The sequence below is a fragment of the Nicotiana tabacum genome, chromosome 2, assembly GCF_000715075.1.
Source record: "Nicotiana tabacum cultivar K326 chromosome 2, ASM71507v2, whole genome shotgun sequence".
Lineage (NCBI taxonomy): Eukaryota > Viridiplantae > Streptophyta > Magnoliopsida > Solanales > Solanaceae > Nicotiana > Nicotiana tabacum.
In genome coordinates this window covers 87,605,093-87,625,774 of record NC_134081.1, presented here as the reverse complement: position 1 = coordinate 87,625,774, position 20,682 = coordinate 87,605,093, and positions in this window count along the sequence as shown.

The following is a 20,682-nucleotide window of genomic DNA, read 5'->3' as shown; positions in this document are numbered from 1 at the left end:
TTTAGTTAATGATTCATTCTTTTATTTGGGAAATTCATGCCAACACCTTGAGGATAAGTTATTTTGGAATAAGAAAACGTTGATAGTAACCATGGTTCTCACTTTAAGGATAATTCTTTTGAAGGCAATCTAAGTTTCATTCTTCATTTACGACCTTCTACGAGCTCGTATGAGCAATTAAGGTATGTTAAGGATAATCCCTCCTTCTTTTGGCATGATCCAGGTAAATGGTTCTACTCTTAGTAGTTAAAGATATCTACGTTATTCATTCCTGTGAAATATAATCCAAAGCATGTCTAAGTATGTTCTTTAGTCTCTATTAAGGCATAGGAGAAAGATGTTAATGTTCATAATGTAATATTATATGCATCTTCATTTACCATCGAGTTATGGCCAGTTGGGCAGTCATGCATTTACCACCGAACTACGGCCGGTTGGGCAGTTACGCATTTATCATCGGGCTATGGCCGGTCAAGCAGTTACCACCGGTTGGGCAGTTATGCATTTACTATCGGACTTATGGCCTATCAGGCAGTTACCACCGGTTGGGCAATTATGCATTTACCACCGAGTTACGGACGGTGAGGAAGTTACCACTAATCAGTTGGGCACTCAAGTTACGATATGGATAATAGTTCCAAAGAGATGCATTAAATATATAAGTATAACTAGTATGCATATCATGGCCCTCAGTGGGACTTCAGAGGTTTAGGTTGATTCTTATATTTCTCTCATTGATGTTCGCTTATTGTTATGTCTTAGTTCTACCTTACATACTCGATACACTATTTGTATTGACGTCCTTTTTGTTGTGGACGCTGCATTCATGCTTGCAGGTATAGGTAATCAATTTGACGAGCCCTCATAGTAGACAAGGTTAGAATTTAGCGAAGGATAAGTAAGACTCCATTTCATTCGGAGTACATCCGAGTATATAAATCATCGCGTCAGAGTTTTGCTACACACTTATGGGTAGTTTTGGGCCCTGTCCCGACCATGTTTTGATGTCAAATACTCTTAGAGACTTTGTAGATACAGAGTCATTATGTACAGTATGTCAGAGTATGATGGATAGCCGATATAGTGTTTGACCACTTATATTTATACATTATGAGTTGTAGCCATATTGGCCCATGATAGATACATAAATAACGAGTTCAACCAACTCGACCTATGCATGTTCTAGTTTTTATCAAACGATTATGAGTTACATTGTAGTTCGCTCGGGTTAGTACGACATTAGGTGCCAACCACGCCTCCCCAGGTTTGGGGCATGGCAGTTGGCTAAACTCTTTCTGTAGAATCGGATTCCTCGAAATTCTCATAACTTCGATTATAGATTGATCAAGTTCCTATCTCTATCATTACAATATGCTTCTATGGTTAGCTTATCCAAAGACTTATGATTTAATTCATGTTCCAATTGCAAATTACTATGATCTTATTTGTAAATGTTTCCAATGTGTTCTAAGCCCTTATGTATTCATGAGCTGAAGCTATGATTTCCTAGATGTTTTATAAGTGCCTTTAAATGTTTTATAATTCATGTCAAATGAAAGAATGAAAAGCATGAAGTACAAAGTGTGGTCATCGTGCCAAGAATGATGATTTACATGTGTGTCCAAGAGTGCCAATGAAATGAAAGAAAGTATGAAAGGCTATAAAACAAATGTAATTCTTTTATATGATAAATATCTTTTCTTGGGGAGTATAGTTAGGTCACCGAGGAAGGCTGGGTTATAAATGCCCAAGCCTGAAACTACATGTGCCGGTGTAGGGATTATTTGAGGGATAAATTTCCATTATATTATACTGAGATTATTCCCTTTGATTGGGATGAGTTGATAGCTAGCAAGGACCATGTCGACCTATACAACATTGTGGTGAGACAGCTTAGCCGATCGGGCAGAGATCGGATGCCATGTCGTGCACATGGTGGTGTTGTATTTCTATGTCAATCCTCATACTTTAGGGTGAGATGGCTTAGACAGTCAGGCTGATATCGGACTCCATGCCATGTGTATAGTGGTGTGTCGGTACTAAGGATCTCCCAACCAAAAATGAAAATGTTTACTTGAAGTTTTACTTTGTTTTAACTTGACATTTAAATATGATTGGTATGGTCATTGTTTCCATGTTTCTCTCCTCATGTTGACATTATATTCCATGAGAGGGTATTTAGCTTTACATAATAGTACTATTCCATATGTACTAACGTCCCCTTTGCCGGGGGCGCTGCATCTTTAATGGATGTAGGTGGTTCCACAGCAGGCGGCATTGATCATTGCTAGTAGCATCATATCCTCTTCTCAGTGGATTTTGGTGAGCCCCACTTCCTATAGAGGCCTTATGTCTTTGATCATTGTACATTATATTTTGAGGTATAGCCAGGGCCTTGTCACCCGCACTTTCATACTACTCTCATGTTCCATTTAGAGGCTCGGTAAACATAGAACATGTAATATTTTGGAAATCGTAAATAAGTTTATACAAGTAATGGAATTGGTGTTATACATGTTATTCTTTCGTTTGTCTAACTCTTGATATTCATCCTTATGTTTTCATGGGTAAGATTGGGTAGAAGGAAAAAAGTAGGCTTGATCGACTAGGATATCTTGGTTGAGTACCGGTCGTGCTCCCCAAGGTCGGGTCGTGACAAACTTGGTATCAGAGCCTAAAGTTTTAATGTGTCCTAGGATATCTCAGAGCCGTATAAAAGCTCATGTTGGAGCGAGAAAGGTCCAGGCATAGAAGACGGATATATTCAGAATAGCCCAAAAAGAGTATGAACTGTTGCGAGAGTTCGTTATCCGATTTCAGAAGGAAAGGAAGTTGTTACCAGTAGTTCCGTATGAGTGGGCAACAGAGGCATTTACAAAAGGTCTCAACCCACTGAGTTTCGATGCCTCCCAAAAACTGAAGGAAAGCTTGCTAGAATTTCAAGCAACCACATGGGCAGATGCTCACAACCGCTACGCATCAAAGATCAGAATAGAAGATTATTAACTTGATTCCTCGGTGTCTTCCAAAGGACGGAATCGTGATTGGAATCAGGATAAATTCAAAAATGATTTTGATGCAGATCAAAGGTCCTTAAAGAGTCGTTTTCAGCCTTACAAGAGGGCCGATGGGCGTGGTAATAAAGGATTCCTGTCATCAGATATGTTCTCTTCCGCTAGAAGGGTGGATTATGGTCGGAGTAGCAGATCGTTGCAGATGAAAGAGGCGTCAAAGCCCCGAGGTTCAGCACAACCCAAGTTATCTGATTATAATTTTAATATCAACCTGGAAGAATTGGTGTCGTCCATGAGAAATATTAAAGAGGTTAGGTTCCCAAAACCAATTCGATCGGATCCTAGCCAAAGGGATCCTAATCTATGGTATGAATTCCATGGAACTCACGGCCATAGGACAGGGAACTGTGAACATCTTCGAGAAGAGGTAGCAATGTTGTTGAAAAATGGTCATCTTCGATAGTTTTTGAGCTACCGTGCCAAGAACAACTATGGAAGAAGCCAGAATGTTGCAGAACCATCAAAATCGACTGCAGGGTCACCTCAGATGACGACAAACATGATCTTTGGTGGAGACGAAGTCAATAGGGTGACATTTTCAGCAGCAAAGAAGACAAAGATATCGGTGACTCATGGCAGGAGGATCAAAGAAGTCGCAGAAGATGATATCACTTTCACAGAGGAAGATGAAGATGGACTTCTTCTACCGCACAATGATGCTTTGGTAATTTCTCTTAATATTTTAGATTTAAAATTAAACGTGTGTTGGTGGATCCAGGAGGGCTCAGCCAACATTATACAATGGAGAGTTTTGGAGCAAGGAAAGTTGACCGGAAACATAGTTCTGACAACAAAGCTTTTGGCCGGGTTCAGCTTAACAATTGTCACAACCCGAGGGGAAAGTTTTTGCTACCCATACATGCCGAAGGAGTAACGAAGACCACCTTGTTCGAAGTGGTAGATGGCGACATGGGCTATAATGTAATTCTCAGAAGGCCATGGATACATGAAATGAAGGTTGTACCATCAACATACCATCAACTGTTAAAATTTCTAACACCGGATGGGATCAAGCAGATCATAGGAGATCAACCAGACGTAATCCATATGAACACGGTAACTTTTTCCAATAGCAAGGGCAAAGAAACAAGTAAATAGCAATATAGGAACTGGTGCCTTCCTCCGCCTCGATCGAAGATGATAAAGACGAGGAGTCATCATAATTATATTAGGTATTGAGGTCTTTCCAAGTACTGAAAGAACGGATGCGACCAAATCAACCACAGAAAAGCTCGAACAAGTGGCTTTGTTCGAAGAATTATTGGGGAAAAAATTCCATTTAGGGACAGGGTTAAGTACCGAACTCAGGTTAAAAATTATGGATTTTCTTAAATCTAACATTGATTGTTTTGCATGGTCCGGTCTACAAACTGAGTCTGGATCCAAACTTCCATCTGATAAGGTAGAAGAAGCGACTGATAACAGAGGTGAGAAAAAGGTTTGCTAAGGAATAGGTAACCCGATTACTTAATATAGGTTCAATTTGAGAAGTAAATTACCCAGATTGGTTAGCTAACGTAGTAGTAGTGCCTTCAAAAGAATAACAAATTTAGAATGTGTGTACATTATAATTAAATAAGGCATGCCCTAAAGACTCTTTCTCTTTACCAAACATTGATCAAATGATAGACACTACGGTCGGGCATGAGTTGATGAGTTTTCTTGATGCTTATTTGATAAGTGTGGATTTTGACTACTTATTAGCACCTTTTTGCTTTTTTTTTTAAGTCCGAAAGTATTGATTTATATTTCCGAAACTAATAAAAGTGTGCAAATTGCAAGAATGTTGGAAATTTGGGCTCCCATAGTGAAATCCGACTCAAAAAGGAGTGTTCCGAATCACAAGGAAAGAAGGGGCGCGGAACTTAAGAAGTGTGGTCCGCAGAAGAAAGTGCGGACCGTAGAATTTCATCTACGGTTGCAGGACAAGTGAAAGAGCCCAACAGAGTTCTAGCTAATGTGTGGACCGCACATGAATTGTGCGACCGCAGAACAAGGTTTGCACTGACAAATGATTCAAAGTTCAGACAGTTTGCAAATGGCCAAGACTTGGGCCTTGCCAGAAGTGCGGACCGCACAAGAAATGTATGGCCGCGGAAGATGCTTTGCAGGCACAGACTAGAATTGTGTAGCTGCAGAATCCAAGACCCTGCTAGCTGAAGAAATCTGCGAACCGCAATGGAATTGTGCGGTCGTAGAACCTCCCGATGGGAATTTTTGTCAGTGAAATTTGGGCCACTATAAATAGACGAGATTCACATTTTTTTGTCAAGTTTCGAAGTTTGAGATGCTGTAGCCGTTATATTTTGTCATTTTAGGAAGTTTGGGACTATTTTAGGATTCAAATATCATATTTTATCATTTTAATCTTAGATTATGAGTTTAATTAGCATTTCGTCTTTGTTTTCTTTATTTCTCACTATGAGTAGCTAGATTTTTACTAGGGTTGTGACCCAACCCTAGTGTGTAAACCTTATGGGTATTTAATTTAATGATTGGGTGTTGATTATTTAACTTAGTTTATGATTCAATTTTAGAATTAATAGTTGCAAATATTGATTCATGCCTTTTTGACTTGGTCTCTACTTGAGAAAGAGGGACCTAGTCTAGGATAACTTGGCTAACAAGGAATTGGGCTAATTGAGGGTTTTATTAGCCTAATTAAAGGGTTCAAACTAGAGATAGTGAGAACCCGACTTGAGCTCATATCAACTATTTAGTTTGATACCCATTTGGTCTTGAGAAAGCCAAATTGGACAAAATCACTCTATGACCGAGAGGTATTGATTGGGTAACGTAGAGTTGAGATATATAATACACCACAATCAACAAAATAAGTGTTAACGTATTTAACCCATTGGGCGAACACCTAGTTTATAGTCACATCCCTAGGCTTTTTAACTATTTAGAAAAACACCAAAAATAATTTAAAACCTTTTGTTGTGGAAGTTAAATTTAGTTATTCCATTCACTTTCGTCAAGTGTATACTCCTCACACCCATAGTAACGCCCTGTGAAAATTGACCCCAACTCTTGTTGGGTACTATTCTTCCAATGACAGTTTCCACTCACTAGTGAGTGCGGATTGAACATGGATCAATTTTTGGTGCCGTTTCCGGGGAGTTAAAACGGTGTTAGCTATATATTTGGGTTTGTTTTGGCATATCTTCTTTTCCTTTTGTGTTACTGACTTGTGTGAGAAATCTTAGGTACAACCATGGCGAACAATGAGTTCAGAAATTTGCCTTTGGGGGAATTGGATGCTGATGAGGAGCAAGTAGATGAGGTACCTCATAAGCCACAAGCAAATCGGAGAGGTCGTGTACCTCATGACAATGTGCCCGTGCCACCCCCACCTCCACCACGAGTGGCTCCACACCAGATATTGCCCAACGAAGGTTATGTTAGTGTAATAGTCCCTCTTCATATTATGGCGGGCAATTTCCAAATCAACAATGTGATGCTCACTTTGCTTGAGCAACGAGTTTCTTCACCGGTGCTCCAACACAAAATGATTGTAAACATTTGAAGGGGTTTGTGAATACTTGTTGGGGGGAAAAGCAAACAAATGTCTCCGAGGATGCATTGAGGCTAAGGTTTTTTCCCTTCTCTCTATGGGGGAAAGCTTTAGATTGGTTGGAACGATTGCCGAACCATTCAATTCACACTTGGGATGAGTTGGCAGAAAAGTTCATTTCTAAGTTTTTCTCTCCCGGACACTTGGCTATACTTCGAGATGAGATCTTGGCATTCAAGCAAGAGCCAAATGAACCACTACACGAGATATGAGAGCGCTATAGAACTATGGTCAAGGAATGTACCAATAACGATACGATGGAAAGCATGATTCAACAAACCTTCTATCGTGGGATTAACATAACCAATCAATATGTAGTGAATCAACTAGCCTGTGGGAACTCTATGACTACGCCTTATGCGGAGGTGTGTGATATTTTGGATGAGATGGTGGAAACGTCGTCGACTTGGTAATCCCGGGCCAATGTTCCACAAGGTGACTCGAATATGATCCACATTCACAAAGAATTGCAAGACCATGGGCAAGCCATTGCGTAATTGACAACTACAATAACTCAACTAGCAAAGGCCTAACTAAATCAAGTACAAACTCCTAAGAAATTCAATGCTATGGAAGGAGTGAACATGATAGTGAAAAAGAGGAGGACCAAGGGTCCACAAGTGCAAAATCGAGTGGAGAACTATGTGCAAGAAGATGGTGGTTTTGAGCAAGATGATTCCTATAACGAACAAGAAGAGGAAGTGCAATATATGAATCATTTTCTAAGGCAAATAAATAACTTCCAAGGGCCAAGCCAACAACAATGGAGACCACAAAACAACCAAGACAATTGGAATTCTAACAATCAAGAAAATTGGAGTGGAGACAACCATCAAGGGAATTGGCATAACAACAACAATCAAGGAAATTAGAGTGGAAACAACCAAGGAAATTGGGGAGGTAACAATCAAGGCGGATAGACCAATAATCAAAGCAACCGGGGGTCGGGTTTTCAAAGGCCCCTAATGTACCAACAACCAAGCAAACTACCTCCTTATCCTTCCCATGGTTTGACTTCTTCAAATAATGAAATAGGACGTATTGAAAGTATGTTCAAGCAAATGATGGAAAAGAATGTCGATTCGGACGCCCAACTTGGCTTACACAACACATCAATCCGCAACCTCAAAGTTCAAATGGGGCAAATCTCCCAAGCTTTAAATTCTCATCCTAAGGGGGAACTACCAAGTGACACGGTGGTAAACCCAAAGGGTGGTAACAATACGGGGAATGCCATGGCGATTATCACTAGAAGTGGAAGAGGCAGAAATGCACCCTCCTCAAGTTGAAGGTAACTTGTTGATGACGATCAAGTAATGCAAGAAGAAGAGATCCCGAACAATGTGGTGCAACCTAATGATGAAGTTCAGATTGATATTGATGATAGTATGGAAGAGACTCAAGAGTTAGGTGAACCCGTCTAGGGAACACATTATTGACATACCGGAACCGATAGTGCAAAAGTCTAAGGCGCTATTGCCTAAGCCTCCACCTCCATACCCTCAAAGACTTGCCAAGAAAAATTGTGAGAATCAATTCAAGAAGTTCATTCAAATGATGAATAGTATTTCAATCAATGTGCCATTAGTAGAAGTTTTGGAACAAATTCCCGGTTATGCAAAGTTTATGAAGGATCTTGTGACAAAGAAGCGGTAAATAAATTTTGAGACCATCAAAGTCACTCATCAAGTGACTGTAATTGTGCATTCAATGGCTCCTAAGTTGGTGGATCCCGGTGCTTTCACAATTCCTTTTACAATTGGAAGTGCCAAGTCCGCTAAAGCTCTTTGTGATCTTTGGGCAAGTATCAATTTGATGCCCTATTTGGTTTTCAAGACTTTGGGAATTGGGCTACCAAGACCCACCTCTATGAGATTGCAAATAGCCGATCGTACCATGAAGAGGCCTTTGGTTGTGATTGAAGATGCTTTGGTTCGTGTCGATAAATTCATTCTCCCGGTGGATTTTGTCATTCTAGATTGTGAGGTTGACTATGAAGTGCCAATTATTCTTGGGAGACATTTCCTTTCTACGGGAAAGGCGCTTTGTGATGTTGAAGCTGGAAAACTCACTTTCTGGGTTGGTGATGAAAAAGTGGTATTCCATTTATGTAAGTCCATACGGAAACCAAATAGCAATAAGGTGTGTTCTTTTGTGAACTTGGTGACCGATGTTATTGTTGATGCAACATGTGCTATAATCAATATTGGTGATATGTTGGAGGCCGTCTTACTCAACTTTGATGATGATGAGATGGATGGCTTCATGGAAAGTGTAAACTCTTTGCAAGGAATGGGGTCATACAACTATGCACCATGGAAATTGTCCTTGGATATTGAAAATAGGACAACTCTTCCTACAAAGCCTATTATTGAAGAGCCTCCTACCTTGGAGTTGAAGCCATTGCCCCCACATCTTTGGTATGAATTTCTTGGTCCTTGTTCTACTTTACCGACTATTCTTTCCTCTTATTTGACTAACGTGCAGGTAGATTCCACATTGGCGGTGCTACAAAATAGGAAGAAGGCTATTGGGTAGATCTTAGCGGATGTTCGAGGGATAAGCCCCGCCTTTTGTATGCATAAGATCAAGTTTGAGGATGGATCCAAACCATCTATTGAACATCAATGGAGACTCAATGAGGCTATGCAAAAAGTTGTCAAGAAGGAGATTATCAAGTGGTTGGATGCCAGTGTTGTCTACCCCATCTTTGATAGTTCATGGACTTCTCCGGTTCAATGTGTCCCAAAGAAGGGGGGCATTAAGGTGGTCACCAATGACAAGAATGATTTGATTCCTACTAGAACAGTGACCGGTTGGAGGGTGTGTATGACTATCACAATCTCAACAAAGTCACAAGGAAGGATCACTTTCCACTTCCTTCCTTAGATCAAATGCTCGATAGATTGGCAGGCCGTGCTTTCTATTACTTTCTTGATGGGTACTCGGGCTATAACCAAATTCCCATTGCTCCAAAAGATCAAGAGAAAATAACCTTTACATGTCCATATGGTACTTTTGCTTTCAAGAGGATTCCATTTGATTTGTCCAGTGCACCAGCGACTTTTCAAAGGTATATGATGGCTATTTTCACGAAAATGGTAGAGGACTACCTTGAAGTTTTCATGGATGACTTCTCGGTGGTTGGAGATTCTTTTGATGATTATCTTACAAATTTGGACAAAGTGTTGGCTAGATGTGAAGAGACAAATTTGGTGCTCAATTGGGAGAAATGCCATTTCATGGTCGAGGAAGGTATTGTCCTTGGCCACAAAATCTTAAGGAATGGAATTGAAGTTGACAAGGCAAAGATTGAGGTGATTTCTAAGCCTTCACCCCTACTTTAGTGAAGGGTGTGCGGAGTTTCTTAGGCCACCGGGTTTTTACCGGTGCTTCATCAAAGACTTCTCTAAGGTGGTGAACCCGTTGTGCAAGCTTCTTGAGAAGGATGCTAAGTTTAATTTCAATGATGATTTCATGATAGCTTTTGAATTGTTGAAGCTTAAGTTGACAACTACTCCCATCATCATCGCTCCAAATTGGAGTGTGCCTTTTGAACACATGTGTGATGCAACTGACGTAGCGGTTGGGGCTGTTTTGGGGCAACTCATCAACAAGATTTTCCATCCGATCTACTATGCTAGTAAGACCATGAATAGTGCCCAAGTCAACTATACCGTTATGGAGAAATAGCTCCTTGCTATTGTGTTTGCAATTGAGAAGTTCCGCCCGTACTTGATGGGTGCAAAAGTCCAGCCTTCTGCCACCACAGGCTAGTCTGATCAGTCAACAATGGTAGCTTCTGAGGCAGCTGATCTTCCATCAACCTCTACTGAGCCTTCTACCAGTGCCACTGCTATGCCTCCACCATCATCTTTAGATCCTACCATATCCCCTAGAGTTGCTCTAAAGCCAGTACACATGCCCACAATTCCCCTATCTGCATTGCGAGTCTCCCAGACATTGGCGAGTCTCAACAACTGGATGTAGAAAGCTACTTCTAAGATGTCTGACTTGTCTAGTATTGTTGTAGCGCAATCCTCTTCTCAGGCACCATAGGCTCCTTCTGACATTGATGAGACACTAAAGAATATTTTGGAGAACCAGAAAACGATCATGGATACCTTGGTACAACACGGGCTAGTTATTAAGGAGGTGGGAAAGGAGGTAAAGAAGATGGGGAAGTCCCACACCAGTCCACCCCAGATCCCTCAGCACCATCTGTACAGGTAGCACCAGCTGGCCAGTCTGACGAGCCAGATCTTGCTGCCGACACTGCTGAGGCAGTGCGTACAATGTTCGACAACCCAGCCACACCTAGATTTGATGATGATGAGATTCAGTTGGTTGACCCTGAGGGAGATGATATTGTTGTAGACAGTGAGATATCCAAGTATCCTTAGGGAGTTTTTTTCACCCTCTCTTCTTTTACTCTTAATTTGCTAAGCATTAGGGACAATGCTTACTTTTATTCGGTGGGGTGTGTGGAGTTTATTTGACACATTGGTACACTTTGATACATTTGGTCTGTAATAATTTGATGATACTCTTTCTTTTCTTATTTGTATTTATTTAGCTTCTCTCTCTACTTAATGGTATATTTATCTCTCTTTAGTAGTTTTGGCTTATCAACTTCTTTATTTTTTCCATATTAGTTCTTATTTTGCCAAGTAGCTTCTTTTTATGCTTTAGTAGATAATAAGCCTTTGGTTTTCTTAACGCCATGGTTCTTTCCAAAGGTAGTTATTGTGTGAACCGGGTGACTCTTCCCAACGATGAATGGCGTGACAACCTTCTTAAGGGAATGAGTCTGTTTTTGTGTTTATTTAATAATAGTAGTAGTAATGAATAAAAAGACCTAATCAAGTCATTCTCGAAGTGTTAATCATGCTTCAATTGGTACCAACACACTTAACTATATGCTTATGGTTAGAGACAAGGTTTTTGAAAGAAATAGCGTTAGTTAGTGACTTTTTGACTTGAGTTGACTTTGGTAATCATTGAATGGTTTAATTGGACCATAGTGATCTTGAAACTTGAATGTGGTCATTGTAGGCTCTCGACTCTGTCCTCTTTTACAATCTAGTTGTGTGAGGGGTGAGATGAATTATTGATAGTACAAGTATTCGTGCGAAGGGTCTAGAACTTGCCTCGAATGTGTTTCAAGGTAAAATCCTAAGTCTTTCTTGGTTTGAGAAGTGATTGTAGGCTCTTATTGGCCCGTTTGAGCATTCTATTGCCAACCAATGTCGTTATTCCTAGTCAACCCCTTTGAGCCTCTAGCCTTTATCATTTGATAACCATGTTATAAGTATTTACCTATTTTGTGAAACAAGTGGCTTAAAACATAAGTTTGGGGGAGAGATAAGGAATTTGAAAAAGGTATCAAGGCATAAAAAGAGAAAAGAAATGATCTCTGTGAAAAGAGAAGGCAAGAAAAGAAAAAAAAACAAAAATAAAAATGCAAAACGTGAATAAGTGGAAGGGTTGATGGATTCAAAAGGTAATGATCCCTAGCATGAGAAATCAAAAAGGGAGAAAAAGAATGAAATGAACAATAAAGAGTGATGTTAAGTCTCTCTAGTCCCCAATGAAAAGAAAATGCCTCTAAGAATTGGTAATTGTGAGCCGAGAAATGAAAATGTGGAGTGCTTAAGGAAAGGTGTAACCACTTACTCATGTGGTATCCTACCCTAATTCAAAAGGCTTCATTATAACCCGAAAGAAGTCCTGCTTCATTTTGAACCAAGTGATCTTACATTAGTGGTGATCTACATGAGGGGCAAGCCTACTTGAATCCGTACTTGTGACATTGTCTTGTGAGAGATAATTGGACCATTCATGAATCTTAAGATTGAGTGTTAATTTCTTAAGTGAGCTTGGCAAATGGAAAGTAGAGGAGGAAGAGGTTGGAGTCCACCGTGACCCACATGATAGAACAAGAGTCCTTGATGAGTAAAGTCAATTCTTGAAGCTCAAACGTCACATTAGAACTATATTTGCATGAATATTTGACTTGTCACCTTGTTGATAATGCATGAGTGGTGTGGGTAATTGTTGGTCCCAACTGATGTGTGAATGGCTCACCTTTGACTCGCTGAAATGACCATTAACTCTAAGGAGTTGGGAACTAATTTATTTGCTTGAGAACAAGCAAAGACTTAAGTTTGGGGGAGTTGATAAGTGTGGATTTTGACTACTTATTAGCACCTTTTTACTTTTGTTTTAGTCCAAAAGTATTGATTTATGTTCCCAAAACTAATGAAAGTGTGCAAATTGCAGGAATGTTGGAAGTTTGGGCTCCCATGATGAAATCTGACTCAAAAAGGAGTGTTCCGAATCACAAGGCAAGAAGGGGCGCAGAACTTAAGAAGTGCGGTCCGCAGAAGAAAGTGCGGATCAAAGAATTCCATCTGCGGCCGCAGGACAAGTAAAAGAGCCCAACAAAGTTCTAGCTAATGTGCGGACCACACATGAATTGTGCGGCCACTGAACAAGGTTTGTACTGACAATTGATTCAAAGTTCAGAGAGAGTGTACATAGCCAAGACCTGAGCCTTGCCCGAAGTGCAAACCACACAAGCAATGTGCGGCCGCAGAAGATGCTTTGCAGCCGCAGACCAGAATTGTGCGGCACCAGAATCCAAGACCTTGCTAGTTGAAGAAATATGAGGACCGCAATGAAATTGTGCGGCCACATAACCTCCCTTGAGGCATTTTTGTCAATGAATTTTGGGCTACTATAATAAGACGAGATTCACATTTTTAGGTCAAGTATCAAAGTTTGAGTTGCTATAACAGTTATATTTTGCCATTTTAGAAAGTTTGTGACTTTTTAGGATTCAAACATCATATTTTATCATTTTAATCTTAGATTGTGAGTTTAATTATCATTTTTTCTTTGTTTTCTTTATTTTTCACTATGAGTAGCTAGATTCTTACTAGGGTTGAGACCCAACCCTAGTGTGTAAACCTTATGGGTATTTAATTTAATGCTTGTTTATGATTAGGTATTAATTATTTAGCTTAGTTTATGCTTTAATTTTAGAATTAATGGTTGCAAACATTGATTCATGCCTTTTTGACTTGGTCTCTACTTGAGAAAGAGGGACCTAGTCTAGGATAACTTGGCTAACAAGGAATTGGTCTAATTGAGAGTTTGATTAGCCTAATTAAAGGGTTCAAACTAGAGAAATTGAGAACTTGACTTGAGCTCATATCAACTATTTAGTTTGATACCCATTTGATCTTGAGAAAGCCAAATTGGGCAAAATCACTCTATGACCGAGAGGTATTGAATGGGTAACGTGGAGTTGAGAGCTATAATACACCCCAATCAACAAAATAAGTGTTAACGTATTTAACCCATTAGGCGAACACCTAGGTTATGGTCAATCCCTAGGATTTTTAACTATTTGAAAAAACACCAAAAAATAATCATTCGCTTCGAGTTTCTTTTCTTAGCTTATAATTTCTAGAGTAATATTAGAATTAGAAATCTAAACCTTTTGTTTGGAAGTGCAATTTAGTTGTTCCATTCCCTTTCATCAAGTGTATACTCCTAACACCCATAGTAACTCCCTGTGGAAATTGACCCCGACTTTTGTTGAGTACTGTTCTTCCAATGACCGTTTTCACTTACTATTGAGTGTGGATTGGACGTGGATCATTATTCAGGGTATAATCAAATTAGGATGGACCCGAAATATCAAGAGAACACTTTTTCCATAATTTTGGCACATACTGCTATAATGTGATGTCTTTTGGGCTTAAAAATGCCGAAGCCACTTACTAGAGGCTTGTTAATAAAATATTTGAAAAACAGATAGGTAAGACAATGGAAGTTTATATTGGCGACATGTTAGTTAAGTCTCTTAATGCAGGAGATCATTTCAAACATCTACAATAGACATTTGACATTTTGAGAAAATATAATATGAAGCTCAATCCGGAGAAGTGCACCTTCGTAGTTGGTTCCGGTAAGTTCTTGGTTTCTGGTCTCTCAAAGAGGAAACGAAGTAAGCCCCGAAAAAATCAAAGCCATTGAGGATAACCAGACCAGTTAACAAGTGTAAAGGAAGTACAGAGATTGACCGGTAGATTGACCTCTCTGAGCAGGTTCATCTCGAGGTCTTCGAAAATATATTATCATTTCTGTTCACTTTTGAAAAAGAAAAATGTAACGCCCCAACCTCGGGGAGCGCGACCGGCGCTCAACCGAGTGAACCTAGTTGAGAAAGCCTATTAGACCTTCCCTACCCGACTCATTCATGATCCGAAAAGAGGACGCGTTACCATCTGCTAAATAGGGGAAAGATCAAATATACATGCATAAACGTTGCTAGTCCATTTTTCATTATATACATTATGCCATAGTTAAGTTTTCAAAATACAACTTAGTCCAATGACCACTCCGATACCCATACACGACCCACATAAATGTCTACGTGGCCTCTAATGATACAAAAGAAAATCATGACAATGCCAGCAACAAGGCCCCGACTATATCTCAAAATGTGGTAACGTATATAAAAATGAAACTACATGACCCCAGGAAGAAATGGGGCTCACCAAGACTGCTGTGATGAGTGTGAGGGAGAGAACCACTATCTGCGATCAGCGCTATCTGTGATGGAACTATCTACATCCATTCAAAGATGTAGCGCCCCCGGCAAAAGGGACGTTAGTACTGTCGAATAGTACTAGTATGTAAGGCAAACACCAATCTTAGTAGAATAAACAGTGAAACAAAGAGAAGTAGGTCATAATAATCAATAAGTGCTTCACAGAAATACAAAGAAACACCAAGTAAGGATCACATAGTTTCCAATTCAATCTTTCCATCTTTTTAGGTTAATAATCTTTAGTGCCAAATGACACAACTCACAATGCCACCGTGTTTTTACACGGAGTCCGGTCTCGGCCCGACCGGCTAAGCCATCTCAAGTGAGACATATCCATATCCACAATCTAAATCAATAATTCCAATACAAATGCCACCATGTGTACAGCCCGGCGTCCGATCTCGGCCCGATCAGCTAAGCCATCTTACTTGAGACATAACCTCTTTCAATTGTTCACTCAATTCACATTTCTTTCCGATCTTTCATTACATGGTACAAACAGCCTCATTTATTAAGTAGTTCTTGGCACTTGGGCACATTTTACAATTCAAGTCTTTCCCCTTTTTATTCATTCAAATAACATCATCATTCATGTCAATAAGTACCATCACATAAGGCATTGCACACATAAAGGAAGGAACTTTGAAAATCATAATTATGTTCTCAAATAGCATGATGACATGGTAAACATCTAAAACAATTAGGGAACATGAATCTTTCAACCCAACACACTAAGGCAAACAATTCTAGTATGATCAAGTCGGAACTTACACCAATTATTTGGACACCAGGAGTTCAATTCTAGGAAGAAGAGAGTTAGCCATACATACCTCAATTGCGTTTCTTTAGACTCTACAAATATACGGAACCCTTAGCAACCTCAATCTATTTTAGCAATATCCAAATTGAACCCAAAATTAGAAAAATGTTCATAGTTCTAGTTCACTTTTTATTTTTCCCACACTCTTTATCACATGCATGCAAGATGAACCACCCACATACCCATGAAGTATCACACTAATACCCCATTATAGCTATGTTTGAAATTAAGAGCTGGGGTGATGAAGTCTTACCTTTTTGGATGAAGAATTTGGTGCTCTACTTGAATATTTCCAAGATTTCAGTGATGGTTGAAGATAAATTGATGAAAATTAGGCCCTCCCTCTAGAACCCTCTCTCTCTCTCTCTCACACACTCTAGAAATATCATAAATGAGCTTCAAAATAGACTAAAGGGGTGTTTTAACGGAATGGGGATCGGGTTTTAAATTAAGAAAAAAGGTGCCCCGACACAGGTCTGCGGTCACATATGCGACCGCATAAGGGTTATGTGGTCCGCAAAGTGACCGCAGAAATAGCCCTTAGGGGCCTGAACTTTCGACCCAAATATGCGACCAGTATGCGGTCCGCATACTTGTTTTGTGGTGACATAATGCACCGCAAAACTCCCTTCATAGAAACCCAAGAGGAATTATACGACCAATATGCGGTTCACATATCGATTATGCAGTCGCATAATCGACCGCAAAGCTGACCTCAAATTGGCCAAACTTTCTGCTTCACTCTGCGGCCATTCCGCAGAGTGATTATGCGACCGCATAATGGGTTGCAGAAATGCGTTCTTCTGTGAAATATTTTCCTCTACTATAGGACCCCAAGTTTTTGGTTAAAATTTGTATGGGGCCTTACAAAAAATGATTTCATGTCGACTCGGTAATGTTAACAGGCACTGAACGATCTAGAAAGGGACCTATCTTGTAAGGCCCCATAAAGTTTTACCTAAAACGTGGGGTTTCATGGTTCCGAAATAGACTTATGCATTTTGGGTTGAACGGTGCATTAGGGAGTTGCAAAAAAAATTTTGGAAGCGAAGAGCGTTTCTGCGATCACAGAACTGATTTGTGGACCGCAGATCTGCCGCAGACTGAACCAGAAATATGGGAAATTTTTTGGACCATTGTGCAGTCCATTATGCGACTGCATAATCATTTTGCGGTCCGCACAACTCATCGCAGACCCAGCACAAATATTTTCGGAGGAAAGTTTTACGGCATATTATGCGACTGCAGAAAAGGTCTGCGGACCACAGACCGGTCGTAGAGTGAGGCAGGAGTGCCCATTTCCATAGGGCCATCATGCGGTCTATTCCGCGGACCGCAGAAGAGTTATATGGTCACATATGCGACTGCAGATCTACATCGGGGCTTCATTTATTTTCTAATTTTTGAACTTGACCCCATTCTTATCAAACAGTCTTAGGGATCATTTTAGAAGGTTCAAATTTATATTTTAGAGAGAAGAGGGTGGTCTAGAGTGAGAAAAGGAATTTCTTAAGTCACTTTTTCATCAATATTTGCTCAAGCCTTGAAGAATTCTCTAGGGTAACTCACAAGGTCTTCAACCAAAAGGTAAGGTTCTAGCCCTAACCTTCAATTTCGAGTTTTGACTGAAAATAGGTAATAAGCCAAGCAATTCTTGGGTGTGGGAGTTGTTCATTATGCATGCATGTGCTATCTAAGGTTGTGGGGAGATTATTGAACTCAATTGGGTAGATTTTGGGCAGTGAAATAGAGGAACCCACCATAGGAGGACCTTGAGATCATAATGGCCACCTAGTGTTTGATAAAATACTCAAATGAGCTAGAATCGCGAACTCCTTCCTAATTCGTGTTCAATGTTGTTGTGTCTCTAAATAGATCAAAGTTGCTAGAATTCCGGAACTATGTAGTGAATTAAGGGAAGCTCAAAGCGAGGTATGTTGGCTAAAATCCTCTTTAAGAATTGAACCCCACAATGGCCTTGTAAGTCCCGTGATACTCATTATAAATTGATTATTCCAAATAAGCCTTGTGTCCAAATAAATATGCGTTCAATATGTATTCCAAAGATTTTTGTTATGTTGAGTTACTATTTGAGAATGCGGTTTAAGTATGGGTTGTGGGTTATTATGTTATTATTTAAAAACGTGACTCTGATGAAAGTTATCATGTCAAATTATGTAAGAAATCACATGTGTCTAAGACCCTATATTGCTCAAATATGTGTTTAAAGTCTTAATTTGAAAGGCCTTGTTGTTGATTATCCATGATGATATTTGAAAGTGAAAGAAGAGAACATGAAATATGGTGTGCGGCCAACGTGCCAAGAATGATACTGTGTCATGGCCATTGGTGCCAATGACATGAATGATATGTAAAAGATTATAAAATAAGTGGTAAATCCTTTTAATAGTAAATGCTTTGGGAGTATCGATTAGCCACCGAGGAAGGGTAGGTCGAAATAACCTAACCCCAAAACTACATGTGCCAGTGTAAGAGTGATTGAGGAGTAAATCCCCGTGTTAATGTGATGATATTGTTTCCCCTTATATAGGACGAGATTGATGTGTTGAGTTGTTTCCACTTACATGGGATGAGATTATTGCTAGCGAGATGTGATATGATGTCAACCCACACGACATTGTGGCGAGACGGCTTAGCGGATCGGGCTGAGATCGGACGCCATATCGCGCACGTGGTGGTATTATGAGTGGATGTCTCGGGGTGAGACAGCTTAGCCGGTCAGGCTGAGATCGGACTCCATGCTAAAACATGATGGGTGTATCAGTGCTAAAGATCTCCAACTTAAAAAGATTGGAACTTACTTGAAATTTGCCTTTCCCCTAACTTGAAACCTTGATACTATTTGATTCTCTTATAGATTTCATGTTTCTTTCTCTGTTTGCTGTTATTCGTTCTATTAAGAGGATGTTTAGTTTTACATACTAGTACTATTCCATATTTACTAATGTCATTTTTGTCGGGGGTGCTGTATCTTTAATAGATGCATGTGGTTCCATAGCATATGGTATCGATCAGTGTTAACAACATACCCTCTCCTCAGCTGACTTGGTAAGCCCCACTTCATTTCGGGGTCCTATATCTCTTAACCTTTGTACATAGTACTTGAGGTATAGCCGGGGCCTTATTGCCGGCACTGTCGTAGCACTCTTTTGTTCCTGTTAGAGGCTCCGTAGACATAGTGTGGGTTGTATCTATTTTTTGGGAAGGTTAAACTAAACATTTTGTAATCGTATCATCTGTTCCACTTTAACTATGATTGTACAATGTACTATTTTGGAGACTTGTTAATGACGTAACTAATAGAAATGAACTAGTGTTATTCATATGACCTATTTCTTACTGTCTAATTAATGAAATGTATTCTTCTCTTTATTCATGGGTGAGTTGGGAAGACAACACTGTACAGTCTTGCTTGACCGGGATAACTCTGTTGAGCGCCGATCGCGCTCCCCGAGGTCGGGGCGTGACATGTCTACCCCTCCGTTATTGTCAAAATCGGATGAAGGTGAGCAGTTGTTGATCTATCTGGTGGTCTCGGAAGTAGCAACAAGTGCTGTTTTGGTCCAGGAAGAAGAAGGTACGCAATTTTCCATTTATTATGTTAGTAAAATATTATAGGGAGCGGAGACACGATATCCGTACCTTGAAAAGTTGGACTTAGCTATCGTAGTTGCTTCTCGAAAGCTTGGGCCTTATTTTCAAAGTCATCCAATAGCCATTGTGGAAACCTTTCCCTTAAGGAATGTCCTTCATAAGCCTGAGTTGTCGGGTCGTTTGGGTAAATGGACAGTCAAAGTTAGTAAATTCGATATTGAATACAAGCCCAGGACTGCAATCAAGTCACAAGTTTTGGCCGACTTCGTGGCCAATTTCAGTCCAAGATTAATACCTTTAGATGCTAAATAAGTAGTATTGGTATCGAGAATGGTATCGAGAGTTTGGACCTTGTTTACAGATGGAGCTTCCAACGTAAAAGGGTCCAGTCTCGGGGTAGTTTTAATCACTCCTTCGGGGAAAACCCTGAAGCAGGCCATTAGAACTGTACCATTAACTAACAATGAAGTCGAGTACGAGGCTTTGGTTGCAGGACTTGAACTAGATCGGGGACTAGGTTCCAAGGTCATCGAAATAAAGTGCGACTCTCAGTTAGTGGTGAACCAAGTATACGAAATTTTCGACAGCAAGGAGGAGCGCATGCAATAATACTTGAACAAGGTTCAAATATTACTCTCTTGGTTCAAAGTGTGGTCAATTGTCCACATTCTAAGGGAGGAAAATATGGAGGCAGGCGCATTAGCCAATTTGGGTTCGTCCATAGAAATGAAAGGATTTGACTCCGGTGTGGTAGTTCAATTGTTGCATTTGGTGTTGGATGTGGACGGCTATTATGAAGTTAATTCAACCAATTTAATATGGGATTGGAGGAATGAGTTCATTGAATATCTAAGGCATGAAAAATCTCCTGAAGACACAAAAGCATGCAAGGAACAAGGACCAAGGCAGATTGTTACTGTCTTATTGATGGACAGTTATACAAGAGGTCATTCCAAGGACCATTAGCTCGTGT